Genomic DNA, 14,321 nt, shown 5'->3' with positions numbered 1-14,321 from the left:
GCTCCACGGGGATGTTCTGGAATCTTCTCCTAGTTTTCTCACTGCAGCAGCAGAGACAACACAGCAGCCCCGTATTGCTCTGCATGTCGACCGTGAGCCACAACGGACAGGGGACAATGACGTGTGGAGCCACGGGTGCTCCTGTCACCCAGACCCTCTGGGCAGTGTCAGTCCTGACCAGACGAGCTGGGTGTGACCAACACCGTTTAGAGGAGGGAACCGTGGCTCGGAGTCTCTGTCCACGGTTCCACACCCTCAGTGCTGAGACTCAGAGCTGATCCTTGGTTTGTCGAATTCCAAAGCCCCAGTTTCCTTTCTGTCACATCACACCCATGTCTTGTCTCTGTGGTTCAGTCAACCTAGAGCTCTGTCTCCCGGATGGGAAGGAACAGGTGACTTGCTGCTCGTAATCTCCCGCTGACCCACCCCCCCTGCCACCCCCACCCCGAGAAAAGCATAAACGACTCTGTCGCTCCAAAGGAGTGTGACTAAAGTGTGCACTTTGTAAAACAAACACCAAAGTCTGTCAGAGTTACTCTCCTGAATTTCAGGTTCAAAGCGGGGGCTCTGTCCCGGGCATGAGCGAGAGATCCCAGTACCTTTTTGGCGAGCGCTTCCAGGGACTCTGAGCCGCAGGGGTCGGCCGGCCACAGGACATTGGGCGCCACACAGACTGCGAGATTGTACGCCGTCATGAGATTTGAGGAGGAGTGTTTCTCTACATTGTGCAACACTCCAAAAAGGTGTCGCAAAAGGACAACGTTCTCTTTTGGCAGCTGGCCTAAAAGGCTAAATAGAAAAATGCACACTTAAAGCATGTAATTTTATTAAGAAGTTGTAAAGACAGAAAAGAGAACAGAGTATCTTTTTTGCGTGTGCCATTTATCAACCCAATGAAAAACAAAAGAATGGAGAAATTTGCCTTAAAAATAACTGCCTAAGATATTTCCCTGAAACCACTACAGTGTGTTTTCACTTGGACAAACTTTATTTACGTCTCCTATAAATATCTTCAAAACTCATGTAGCATTTCAATGTGTGCTCAGCTAAAGGTTTAGTGATGAAATTAAACGGCAATTAATCTTAAAAGACTTCTCTTTTTTAAGGTGGCCATACAGGGATGTGGTCTTGTGCTAAGAGACCAGTGCCTACCTGTTAGCTAAGACACCCATCCCAGGCATGACTGCACACAAAATGTTTCACTGAATGCAATTCCTGCATCAGATATGAACTTCGCTGGCTAGTTCACTATTTGACAAAGTTAAGATGATGCCGCTGCCAGATTGGTCTGTTATCATTTTCCTTGGACCAGTGGGCATCATGTCCTATCTCTGTCATATATTCAGAATGTACACAACTGTCAAGGATTCCATATTAATAACATTAGGGGGAAACAAGAAGCATACTAATGCATACATCTATTTGTAAACCGGCCTCTGTGCGTGGGACCAAAGGGAACCCTTTGGCACCGGCCGTCCTTCCAGGGACTGCGACTGTGAGACGCAAGCTCACGCGTGTGCAGGAGCATGTGGGGCGTGTTTGTGTGAGTAGAGTGAGTGCAGCATTGTCACCTCTGGATGGCAGCTACTCTCTCCTCCTCGTCCTCCTGATCAGTGACATGGAGCCATTCCTCATACAGGCTGGACGAAAACACGCTCCCCTGGATGTTTCTCAGGAAATCCTTATGTAGATTAAAAAAAATGTTATTGTTATGGCCAATATACATTGGGCAAATTACAGAAAAAAATTTAATTAAGAAAATTTTAATTGAAAACTTTCAATTTAATTGAAAAATTTTAATTGAAAAGTTTATTTTTCAAAATTCAAAAATGTATTTCACTTTGTTCACCAGCTACGCTGCGGCCCACACCGAGGCCGGCTGCAGCTCTCCGCTCACTTGCACACCCAGAGGCAAATGCTTGGATGTTTTGCAGCTAAAACTAGAAGAATAAAAGTAGAGTCTGGGCAGTGCTGGGAATGAAGATGAAGTTTCCTCCCAGCCTCTGAATCTTCTTGATGTACATCCTAGTAAACCAGTACCAAGTGACAAGGCCTGGTGACAAATCATCCTAAATGCTATTTTTTTCATGAAAAGAAATAAACATGCACTCCACCTTACCATATTTTTGTTCAGAGCTGTTAACAAGAATCAAAATGGATTTATTAAATTCTTTTTCTGTTCTAATATTTTCCTTGGTAGAAATGTACCTGGATCCTTGGGATTTAGTGGTGTCAATTCAAAATTTATCTAATTTTCATATAAATTGATATTGGATTTTCAGAATTCTAAGCATTTTATGAGACTGACGCGCTGCCGGCTGCGCTAAGAGGGCAATTCTAAGCATTTTAAAAGTTGGATTTCTAAGAGGCTTGTGGTAGGAGCTGGTTGCTGTGTAGCTATCACTGTGGGTGGGGAGTTCAGCCCAGCAAATATTAACAAAGGACGCCAAAGGGCATGAAGGTGACAGAGGCAGGAACGGTGGGGTCATTCCTACCTCACTTTTAAAGTAAAGGCTTTAAGAGAGCGAGGAAGGATGAGGAATGAATGGAGCTTTTGGTGACCACTCTGAGCATTTTTTTGTGCCTCATAACAAGGTAAATGTTTGCTGACTACGGTAAACTTCTGTAACTGTCAGAACCATTTTCATACGCTTCATAGGAATTTTCTTCTGGTGATGTTTCCTTCATGCGGAAGGCAGTGGGAAGTCATCACATGCAGGATGCTTGATTCGGTAAACACTCTGGATACGTGAGTGTGTATTTTAAAATTTATTATTATTCCTACTTATTATTATTATTTTGCATGAGTGCTCGGGAGTGAAGATGGGAGGGGGTGTGTGATGAGGAAGGAAAGCACACGAACACATGGGGCTTTCAACAATCAAGGGAACCGATTTCCTTACGTTGTGCCTCTGTGATGTGTTTTCCAGTGTCTCAGGTTCTCCGTTGCAGCGCTCGCCGCTCTGGGGCGACCGTGATGAAGACCCGACCGTGCAGCGTCAGAGTTCCACTGCCAGTGGGTGACGCCAGAACTTCACCCACCTTTAACACGGAGGCCACCACGCAAACAGACTCGCTGTCCCAGTCCACTCTGTCTCCGGAGTCCAGTTTCCTCTTCAGGGCGCCGCAGGACTTCGTGTTGGGCGAGATCCTGAAGATGCCCTCCACGGGCGGCCCTTTCTGGTTGACAAAGGAAAGCAAGTCCTGCGGGAAGAAAGGAAGGAAAAGTGGAAGGAAAAGAAAGGAAGAAGGAAGGAAAAGTGCTGGGCATTTGACACTCCCGAGCCAGGGCGCGAGGACAGGGCTGCGCCGTGCAAGGCCGTGAGCACAGGGCCCAGGCTGAAGGGACGAAGCACATTTTGGATTTTGTTGTGTGTTTTGGCATCTCTGTATTTTCTACCCATCGATCCACTCTGTAGCCAAGCACTGAGACATTTCTCATCAGCTGCTTCTTTTCAGTGAATCGACGCTGCTTCAAGACCTCTGCTCAATCGCCCTCTCCCTCCACCATCCTTTTCTGGCTGTGTCCTCACAGGGGCGGGCGTTCCTCCCCAAGCAGGGAACCCTTCCTGCCACACTGGGTCCCACCTGCTTATTCCCCGCCAGGTGACTGCATGCCCCGCCTCCCTCCTTCCTGCACTTCCCAGGCTCTTTGCAAATCAGGCTGAAGACCTGCCGCCCCCACCAGGAAGCTTCTGTGACCACGTTCTCTCCTCGCCTGTTCCCACTCCTCTTTGCTCCGTCTTCACGTCCTTTGCTTGCAGTGTAGACAGAGAACAGGAGTCACAGGCAGGGGACTGGAGGGATTTATGACCCATGATGCCACTTATTTGATGTATGTCCTTGGGCACAGGATTTTCTTTTCCTTTATTATTTACAATAAAATAGAGATGGGATCTCGCTCTTGCTCAGGCTGTTCTAGAACTCCTGAGCTCAAGCAATCCTCTCGCCTCAGCCTCCCAGAATGCTAGGATTACAGGCCTGAGCCAGCTCGCCCAGCCAGGACATTCTTACTGGGGCTTTATTTCCTGTGTGAAGTGGCGATGACAGTCACAGCTATTTACTGGCCGTGAAAGGTGCAGGTCTCGGGTGGTATTGAGCATGGACCCAAAATGATACGATTTTTCACACCTCGCATAAAATTCCCGACACCCAGTGCAGTGCTTGGACAGGCACTGGACGCTCAGCCAGTGCTACCGCTGACAACTGCATACACTCATTTGAAATAACACAGCCCAACTCTACGGCTTCAATCTGAAACATTCTGATAGGATTCACAGATTCATACCTGCCCATGGAGGAAACTTTTTGTTTAAATCCTTGGAACACAAATCAAAAACACATGAGATATTTTTAGTTGTGAGACTGAGCGGCCTCCGATGAAGATATAATTAAAGGAGACTTGAGCCCAGTGAGGGGTCAAGGCAGAAGCTGGAAGGGGCCCGGGAGGCAGCTGGACTCGGGGACGTCGCACATACAGAGCCCCCTGTGACGCGTCTCAGCCAGGGCACCTGGTCCTTCTGAAGCCAGTCAAAGACCATCCTTCCTGCTGTGTTCGCCTCGTCCTTCAATGCCTGACTCCGATTCGTACTCCTTGAAGTAACATCGGCAAACCTCCCAGCCAGAGCTAGGGGCTGTCTCGTGATCGCTCCATTCGGAGGCAGATTGGGATGAGGGCACTTGGCCCCCAGAGTTCTCCCCCAAAGGGCTCGCACCACCCAAAGACACCTACCAGCAGAGTGCCGGGCAGGCTGCCGTCCCGACAGAGCTGCGTGAGGGGGACTCCGAAGAGCTGTCCCAGCTTCGGGGCTGGGGCTGGCGGAGCCTCGCAGGGCTCGTCCGGGGAGGGGCGGGAGCCCCAGCAAAAGGCCCAGCTCCCCACAGAGCGCCGGCCTGGCCCTGCCTCCTGGTCTGAGTGAGGAAACAAGAAGTGAGGTGAGCACACGCAGCAGTTCCATTCGCTAACCTCGCCCCACTGTCGCCATCGTGGGGCACGTCTGTTGCCATGGCGAAGACAGAGAAACCGAGTCCTCGCCATGTGGAGTCTCCCACGGCCCAACATGGGCTGACCGCCTCCTCGAGGTGTCAGTGTGTTCCCCTTCCCCACATCCTGCGGCTAAACCTAGAGGCTTCATCAGACGGGGGTTCCTTTCTTCCCGTGGTGACGTTTCCACACGGTGCTGTCTACTGGCCGCTGCATCGTGTCCTGAGGGATTCACTATCTAGTTGGACAAGGTTTCTGTGTTAAGTATGATCAGTGGGTTCAGGTGCCAGATCCCGCTTTAAGAGTTAAAAATATTTGATATTCAAATCAAGCAGAGCTTAGTAATCGCCTACTGAGTCCGCTGCCACTCAGATTTCCTGTTTGGCTTTCGGAGTGCCCAACTATGGTCAGCTCTCTCCCGTCAAAGGGATGCATCTGCCCGGCACGGCGTGACCTGCCCGGCCCCTCTTCTCAGCCGGCCTCTCGCCCCTCCAGTGTGGAGGCTGCAGTTCCATGATGACTTGCTTCCCTGCTCTCTACTCTGCCTCGGTTGTACCGAAAGACCCTGGGTGGACTTGTGCCTTGTGACACCTGCCACGTACCCAAAGATGATTTCTATCTACCCAGTATCTCTGCCTAAGGAACGCTGAGAAAGAACTATTGAAAGAGAAGGTTATCAGCAAGAAGAGGCTGAGTTCAAAGTTTCTACTGTTCAGCTAGGAATGCTTTCCTAATCAGGTGCCTTAATATTGTCTTAAATGACCTACTTGTACCAAATACTGAAAAGTCAACAGAGGAGCCAAGTTGCAGAAGGATGAACACAGGGGCAACATTTCGCCAAGGTCCTTAAACTCCTGTCTGCCTGGCTTTTCCGGGACGCTGAGCGCGTCCCCGTGTGCATCTGCCTGGGCGAGGCCCGTGCGCTGGTCGGGGAGGCCCAGACGGACTCCTGCCGCTGCTACTCAGCTGGACACGCCGCTCAAACTGTCTGAGCTTCAGTTTGCTCAACTTTAACACTGATGACGTTCCCTATGCCTCACTGGGTGGAGTCACAGGACATACTACTCAGCACAAAGCGTGGATCCTAGCATTCTTGATAAGAGTAATTTTATTCCTCGCTCAGATGGCCTAAGGCACCCCAGACGCCAGGCTCCTGTCCACAGAGCAGACCTCGCCCCCGTTCCCCTTCGGGTTCTGCAGCCTCCAGGAGGTCTGCAGCCACGCAGGCGGCACCACCCTACCTGACACTCGCACCCCTACCATTTTACAATGACGTAAGATGAAAGCAAACACATTCTTAAATCCACAGGGATATTTCTGTATGTCAACATGTGCCAATGTTTAATATAGTCCTTGTTAATATGTGGGCTGAGTTGTCATACGCAACCTGGCTTCCCTCTTCTTAACCTGATTTTATTGCTTCTGAAACTATCCAAATGTGTCTGTCATTTAGCTTTACTAAAAGGATGCTCTTCAAAAGGGGGCTCTATCCCTTGACACAAAGCTGTGCATCCAGCTACTGTATGAACAAAGCCAGAGAGCAAAGTAGACACTGAGCCCTGTACTTTCTGGAAAAGTATTCTCAGGCTTAGCTGCACCTTTTGTAATGTACGTTATTTGGTGCGAGAGTTCGCGTTGCCTCTGAAACAAAGAAAACGTGTGTTATCGCAATGAAAAGTACGTGGGGATGAAATAGAAGCCTAGCCTTTCTTAAACAGCCCTTGTTAAAGGCTTGTGTAAGTGGTTTGCTCATGCTTGAATTAGGGTATGAATATTAAAAACTTAAATTTTTGAGACTTTGTGCTTCTGGACTAACAGTCACAAAAATAAAAATACTTCAAGTAGAAATTCTATTCTTGGCAAAATATGTCCAAAATTAATAAGACATTTTCTCCAGAGAAAGCAGTAGCAACGGGAGGTTCCTCTGACGGTAGGGAAAACATGGCAAGAAGGAAGATTAAAGGAAACCCCAGCCGTGGACATTCAGCCAGTTGCAGTCCAGACCAGGTGGCGCGCACCCGTCTGGCAAGCTGGCTGGGGGCGGGGCCGCGCTGGGAACTCAGTTTAAGCCGGAACCTCAGGGCACTTCAGCGCGGTCCCCAACACATCCCAGTCCCACTCCATAACTCTGCTCCTCCGGACCCTTCACTCTGGGTGTCTGAGTCCTGGGCCGTTTGATCGCACCTTCTCTGCCCCAGGCAGTGCGGAAGCCCTGGGGCGGGAAGACGCGAGTTCCCCGGCGGGACAGAGGGCGCCCCTGCGCTGGCGCGTGCGCAGTGCTGGGGACGCGGAGGGCGAGCACCGCCTGCCTACAGGAAAGGAACAGTCCTCCCCGAGTGGGCGAGGTCTTGACTGCAGACCTTGGAGGCTCCTCTAAGCCTGCCTCTGCGCAGGCGTCGGGTGCCTGCCGGCGCCCCCTGCTGCCCCGCGCGGGGAACAGCCGCGTCGGAGCGCCCGCAGTGGAGACGGCCCGCGCGGGGAACAGCCGCGTCGGAGCGCCCGCAGTGGAGACGGCCCGCGCGGGGAACAGCCGCGTCGGAGCGCCCGCAGTGGAGACGGCCCGCGCGGCGGGGAGGGGGCGCTCACCACTCCCGCGCCTGGCCGGGCGCCTGGGCTTGAGCGCGAAGCGGGCGTCCGCGGGCGGCCGCTCCGGGAAGGAAGGAGCGCCGGCCTGTCCTGGCCCTGGCGGCAGGGGCGTCGCGGCTTGAGGAAAATCCATGGCAATGTGGAACGGGTGTTCGTGTCCTGTGTGGAGAGAAATCAGAGTGTGGATTCACGCAGGCGGGGCCGGCGTGAGCAAACCCCCCAGGCCGCGAGCGCGCCGCGCCGTGCAGGCTGCGCCCCGGGGCTTGGGGCACAAGAGGGCAGCCGCACTCCCGCTGCGGAGACCCTCTCTCCATTTCTGATTGATCACGGAATGTAACTTGGTCATGCTTCGTTCAGAACACAATTACAGCAATTTTTGTTTTCTAGGGCACCAGAAGCTTCCATGAAAGCAAACAACAAACTCAAATCATAGGGATAATTAGGTGTTAATGCACCAGTGAGAAATGGGAGCACGTTGAAAGATGCACTCAGAATAACTAAGGGGCCGCCAGCCAGGAGTGACGGGCCTTAGGGTCCCTTAGAGCTGGCCACGACCAGTGGAGCTGCTCTAAGCCTAAACATTATCTACCATAGACAATGTTTTATCCAAAATTAGTACACTGTACTAAAATAAGTGTATTTCCAGTATTTGTTTTATTTTTCCCCACTTTCTTGATAACACTTTTATAGAGATGTCAATATTGTGAAAAGAAAAGGAAAAAAAAGAAAACAAGCACACCCATGACACATGGGGGTGGATTTGTCCTCAGCTACATACTTGGTGACACCTTGTATTCTAGGACTGGGACGTACATTACATAGAGAAAACCTTGGTATTTTAGATTGTTCAGATCACTTGAAAACATCTGAATTACACAGGAATGGCCTCATAAGATTGTTGAAAGGATAAAAACAAAAGATAACTCAGACAAAGAGACTACTCCGTGAATTTCCCGTAGAAACCATTCCACTCATGATGCTGCCCTTCCCTTGATTTAATCTCTCTGTGTCTATCAGCCGCACTGAACAAACTTGCTGATGCAGGAATTATTTTTTTCTTAGCTAATGTGTTCTAATCACTATTTTGAGACAGATACAATCTATTTATCAATAAATTCAAGAACAAATGCTAGAAAATTCAACCTAAAAATGGCAAAGCACAGGTTGGTCAGGCAGAGAAGACTTCAAGAGTCTCACTGTGATTCTCCCACTATCTTTATGATGCTGAGATTGTTCTGCCCATAGAGCATGTGTTAAGTAAATATTTGTACTTGGATTAAGAGGCAAGAGTGGATTTTATAAGATGCTTCTAAAATAGAGGGTACCTAATAGGAAATGGAACCAAAGACTTCAGCACTGAAATATGAAAAATAATTGTATGGAGAAAAAGAAATCCCAATCCATTTTAATTTCATAACAGAAAATAGAGATTTTTCTTCAAGAAAGCTGTTTGTCAAGTGAAAAAGCAGACAGGAAAATTTATTATTTTTCTCTCCAACCAGAACATAAGTTGCTGAATGAAGAGATGTTATCAAGTCCCTGGGATCAAGGAAGTGCTTAGTAATTATTTATTAAATGTATGAATGAATATTGCAAGGGATATTTTACTTTTACAGGTATTTAAGCTTAAGACTGAACAATCAATACTTTGAGACTTCAGAGTTCCAGTGTTGGACCCAGTCACTCCCATTTACATTGTCCGTGACACTCACCGATGAGTGGTTGTGGGGCTCCTTTCTTGCCACGACTGACACTCAGCTGATATTCTTGCTCAGATCCCTTGGAGACACAAAGAACCAAGCTTTACGCCAAATGTTTCACGGCAAATGCTTGAAGAACACGTTGCTTTATCATGTCCACATTTCCGAAAAGGAAAACCACTGGGACAGCAGAAGTGCTGCTCAATGCATTGGGTGGTTAACGGTGCCAACATCAGTGCCCCTGTGCCCCTCCCAGCCTGCAACAGACGCCCCCAGATTCCTGCCTTCTCCCCTCTGCTGGGCCTGGGTCTGTGGACCCTCACACAGTCAGCCCCTTTCTTTCTGAGAGACCCATGGAGTGGAAATCACTTCATGCTCCTTCACTAACACAGGGAACGTTAGCCCAGAGGGTCCCGCTGTCCCCAGGCTCTGTAGAATGCTGAGCTTTGCCGTCACCTGTCTCTGCCCAGTCGAGCCTGTCATCCGGGCAGGGACAACATTCGCCCACGTGACTACGCCTGAGCACAGTGAAATGTGGAAGGCATCGTAAGCCACAACCCTGAGCCAAAGGAGACAGATGCCCAAGAGTCCTGAGGAGCTGGCAGAGTGAAGTCAGGCCGCTGCCTTTCATTCAAACAAGGGACAAGGACTCTCACCTGGAGAACAGGCCAGATGCAGAAAACTATAACCTCCAGCAGAAGCGTCACCCCACTATACTGGAATTCCCACTTGAAACAAACAAACAGAGTGCCAAATCCACTCAACATTGTTTTCAAAATAGGAAGTGAGATCTATTAAAATTTTTTCCTTTCAAGGTTGAGGTTGAAAACACATTGAAATCCCTTATATCATGTATACATATATAAGCTAAATAACATCAATTTATCATTAAAATAGAAATTACTTCTTGTCTGGTGAGACTGATCATTTTAAGCAAAGGAAAACTACCAACTTAAAATAAAATTAACTTGTATTTTATTTTAAATTAATCTCCCCAATCTCATCCCTAAAATTATTCTCTCCCAAGATTTAATTCTCATTGTGGGCACATATGTGATATAGGGTAGAAAGCAACATGGTGGTATCTGCTTTACTCAGTATATATAAATTCAATTTTATTTTAAACATACTATTAAATTCCAGTAGTACAGAAATAATTGATTTCTCGTGCCAAATTCTGGTTGCCCTGAGCTGTCAAGGGGCTTCATTTTACCAGGCAGTCACACACAATTTAAATACAAATCTTGGACATCATATCAGAATAGCAAGAAATTTTCACATTTCCTGGGAGATTTATATAAGGAGCCATGCTGCAAGTGCTTCCTTTAGCTTCTGTCCACCTGAATGTCACTTTCTTTAATAAAAGTTCTCATTTTGTCAACTTTCATTTTCCCCCTTAAAGGGTCCTCATACTTATCCTCAAATATGCCTGTCTCTTCCACCAAAAAATCTCAACAACCTCTACCAGCCCCATCGAAACATAAAGGAACAGACACTTAAAGGTAAAAGAAGACGAGAATGGTGTGTACCTCAGTGCCCCAAATCCATGGTCTCATTCAAATCCTGTCTCCTTTCCCCATTCTCATTTTCAGAAACAGCACCCAGCAATAGAGCTTCTAGCCAGGCTTTCTTTATGTCAAAACTTACAACAAAAGGTGCATTTTCATGCTGATATTGAGTCCTGGGGTGATGATCAGGGTAAGTGGGTATAGCAGGGGAGAAACCAGCAGAGAAGATATTGAAAGAACCATCTAATATAAGAGGTTGGAAATTTCTTATTAAGAATTTTACCAACATTTTATTGGATATGTGTAAAATACATGTAATAAAAATACATGTTATTAGCACTCTAAAATTATAGCCTAATTTCATTATGCTATGACTTTCAGTTCACACAACAGTTAAAACAAGTAAGCAATAATAGTATGCGTATATAAACTAATATCTCTGCTGTCTTTAATTTCTAAATGTAAGGGAACAAAATATGACTCTGATATCTATAAGCATGAGCTGTCTTAACATGGGAGATGCACTGTACAAACAAAAAGGGGTGTGTGTATATACATACATGTATATTTTAATATACATGAATCTCAAAAGCCAAAGTGGGTTTTTAACTAAAAATAGCTGTAAGCAACTTACACTGAGTCCTAGCATTGCTAGTGACATATTGATGGTGTCATTCACAGTGTCTGAATTTTTCACATTTACTGTAACAGACTGTAAAAAAGAGAAACGAGAAAAATTACTATAAATTATAAATTTTAAATCATATGATTACATAATTATTGTCAAATTATTATCCATATTGTAAGAGGCAAAGCTTGTTTCTAGGTAATGACAAAGTAAAAGCACATGTAGAACACGAATCTTCATTGCAATTTCTTTCCCTTTCTTTATATAGGTGGTCCCCAGCGCCTGTGGCCTGGCAGGAACCAGGGCAGGCCACCACAAAACACCCACCCCCATGGGTGGGAAAATTGTCTTCTATGAAACTGAGGAACCGGCCACACAGCAGGAGGTGAGCTGTGAACGTGGCTGCACAGGGAGAGGGGAGCATGGGTGGGTGGGCAGGCGAGCAAGGGAAGCTTCATCTGTATTGACAGCCGTTCCCTGTCACACACATCACTGCCTGAGCTCGGCCTCCTACCCCTCCCTCCTCCCTCCCCACCCCTCCCTACACCTCCCCACCTCTCCTCCTCCTGGAAATCCATGCAAATGGCCCCTGGTGCAAACAAAGTGTTTGTGGGCCACCGAGTACATAACGTGAAGCCAGTAGAAAGAATTTTGGTAGAACACGAATTTCTCTTAAAATAAGGCATTTCTGGCACTCAAAATATAACAACTTAGTTAAGAAGGAGAAAGACAAAGACTCCAGAGAGGCCACAGGGGCTGGTCCTCAGCCTCAAGAGACTATTTTCACAACACAGGGGCGAGTTTAAAGGGGAGAAGTTGGACTCATTCCCTCTCTTCCTAAGCTGTGTTTTCCTTTATTCCTTTGCGCATCACACATTCAGTTCTAGTAGCATCGGAATAAGAACTGGCTATAAAATACATTTTTAAACTACTATGTAGCTACCACTTTCTCTGTGTCAGTCATCTCCCTTGCTAAGATTTTTATTGTTGAAATCTATTGAGACCATTAGGTCTCAATAGACCATTAGGTCTCGAATCTAGGACTCAAGACTGAAAATTTTAGATATTTACATTCCATTCTCAGCTCTGCTAGGGAATAGGAGATCCAAAATAGCTGTCTACTGCACCTCACATTGATAATCTGCTCCATAAAAATAGGAAGACCATTTGTAGAAAATGTAAAAATTAATAGGATTCTGAACTAATATCTATTGAACTTCCTGAATTTGAAAAGTTAAAGGAAACGTTTTGATAAATCATTACTTTCACTTTTGTTGTATTTTTCTATCTTACAGGCTAACTGCTTGACATGACAGATGGCCTAAAAGTTTTTAATTGGGTTTTTGTAAAGAAAGGCATATTAAATCGATTTCAAATTGTGCTACTTGTAGGCCTAACGATTGTGAAAAAGAAGCCAGCAGCAGGGCTCAGAGCTCCAACTTATGGATGTCAGTGGCTTCTATGGGCAGGTCTGGGATGGTACCAACACTGGGCTTTAGCTTGGGATTTAATTAGAGGCAAAGGTTCTATGAGTCTTTAAGATGGCTGAAAGTCCTCCCACATAATATATAAACTCTACCATGCAAACTTTTAAAGTAAAGTCTCTTTTAAAATGATAATAATCATCCCTTAATTTATGTGGTTTGTAGAACAATGACTTGTCATGGCACAAAGAATATATTAACACTAAGTTCAAGATCATAATACAAGGATATATGTTTTTCTTATTGATGCCATTCTCCTTGTAGACAAACATAAATTCCAGTAGATACAGCTCTTTGTAAACAAATAACTTTGAAAAATATTTTTAATGGAAATAACTATTTTTTCCATGTCAGCTGAAGTGTTACTTGATATCAGAAGAACCAGGAAACGGTGACCAGTTCTCAGGAGCTGAAGATAAAATCAAGATGTTCTACACGTTCAAATGATGAGACAAAAAACAGCTGTTGTAGTTCTGCTCAACGATGTAAAGAAAAATGTGCTCATAAAGCACAAATATATAGGCAATCTCAGCATAGAAATAGAAAATATTTAAAAATGGAAATTTTATATCTGAAAAATATCTGAAAGAAAAAAATTACTGGATGGGCTAAACAGCATAATTGAGATGACAAATGAAATGGTCAGTGGATTTGAAAACAGATCAATAGAAAGTATCTAGCCTGAAGGAGGAAAAAAAGTTTTGAAAATAATTAACAGAGCCTGAGGGACCAGTGGACAATATCAAATGTTTAATAACTGCATGTTGTCAGTCACATGCAAGAGCTAAGAAAAGTTGATCTCATAGAAGTAAAAAGTAGAACAAAGGTTACCAGAAGCTGAGAAGGGCATGGGGAAAGGGGAGATGGGGAGAGATTTGTTAAAGGACACACAATTATAGCCAGTTAGGAAGAAGAAGTTCTAGTGTTTTATAGCACAGTTGGATGCCCATAGTTGAAAATAATATATATTTCTAAATAGCCAGAAGAGAGGATATTGAATGTTCTCAATGATATATATTTGAAATGATAGATTTACCAATTACCCAGATCTGATCACTATACATTCTATGTATCCAAATATCACTACTTGTCCCCAAAATATGTACAGTTGTTTTCAATAAAAATAAAAATAGAAAATATATTTCACAAAGTTTTTTTTTTTTTTTTTTTTCTCTAAATGTTAGAGTTCTCGGTCGGACTTGAAAACACTTTTAAATAAGTCCTTGGCAACCTCCAAATTATTCTCGGTGATCTTGATATCCTTCTCACAAAGTTTTAATATACATGTCATTGTAACCCCAGAATCGGAGAAGAGAGAGGATGAAGAAGGAGAAAAAAGCTTGATAATAATGGCTGAAATTTTCTCAAATTTGGAAAAAGACAAAAACTTCAAATTGAATTCACAAATTCAAGTTCAGAAAATGTAAAAAA

This window comes from Microcebus murinus, chromosome 22, assembly GCF_040939455.1.
Source record: "Microcebus murinus isolate Inina chromosome 22, M.murinus_Inina_mat1.0, whole genome shotgun sequence".
In the NCBI taxonomy this organism is placed as follows: domain Eukaryota; kingdom Metazoa; phylum Chordata; class Mammalia; order Primates; family Cheirogaleidae; genus Microcebus; species Microcebus murinus.
This window is presented reverse-complemented; position numbering follows the sequence as displayed.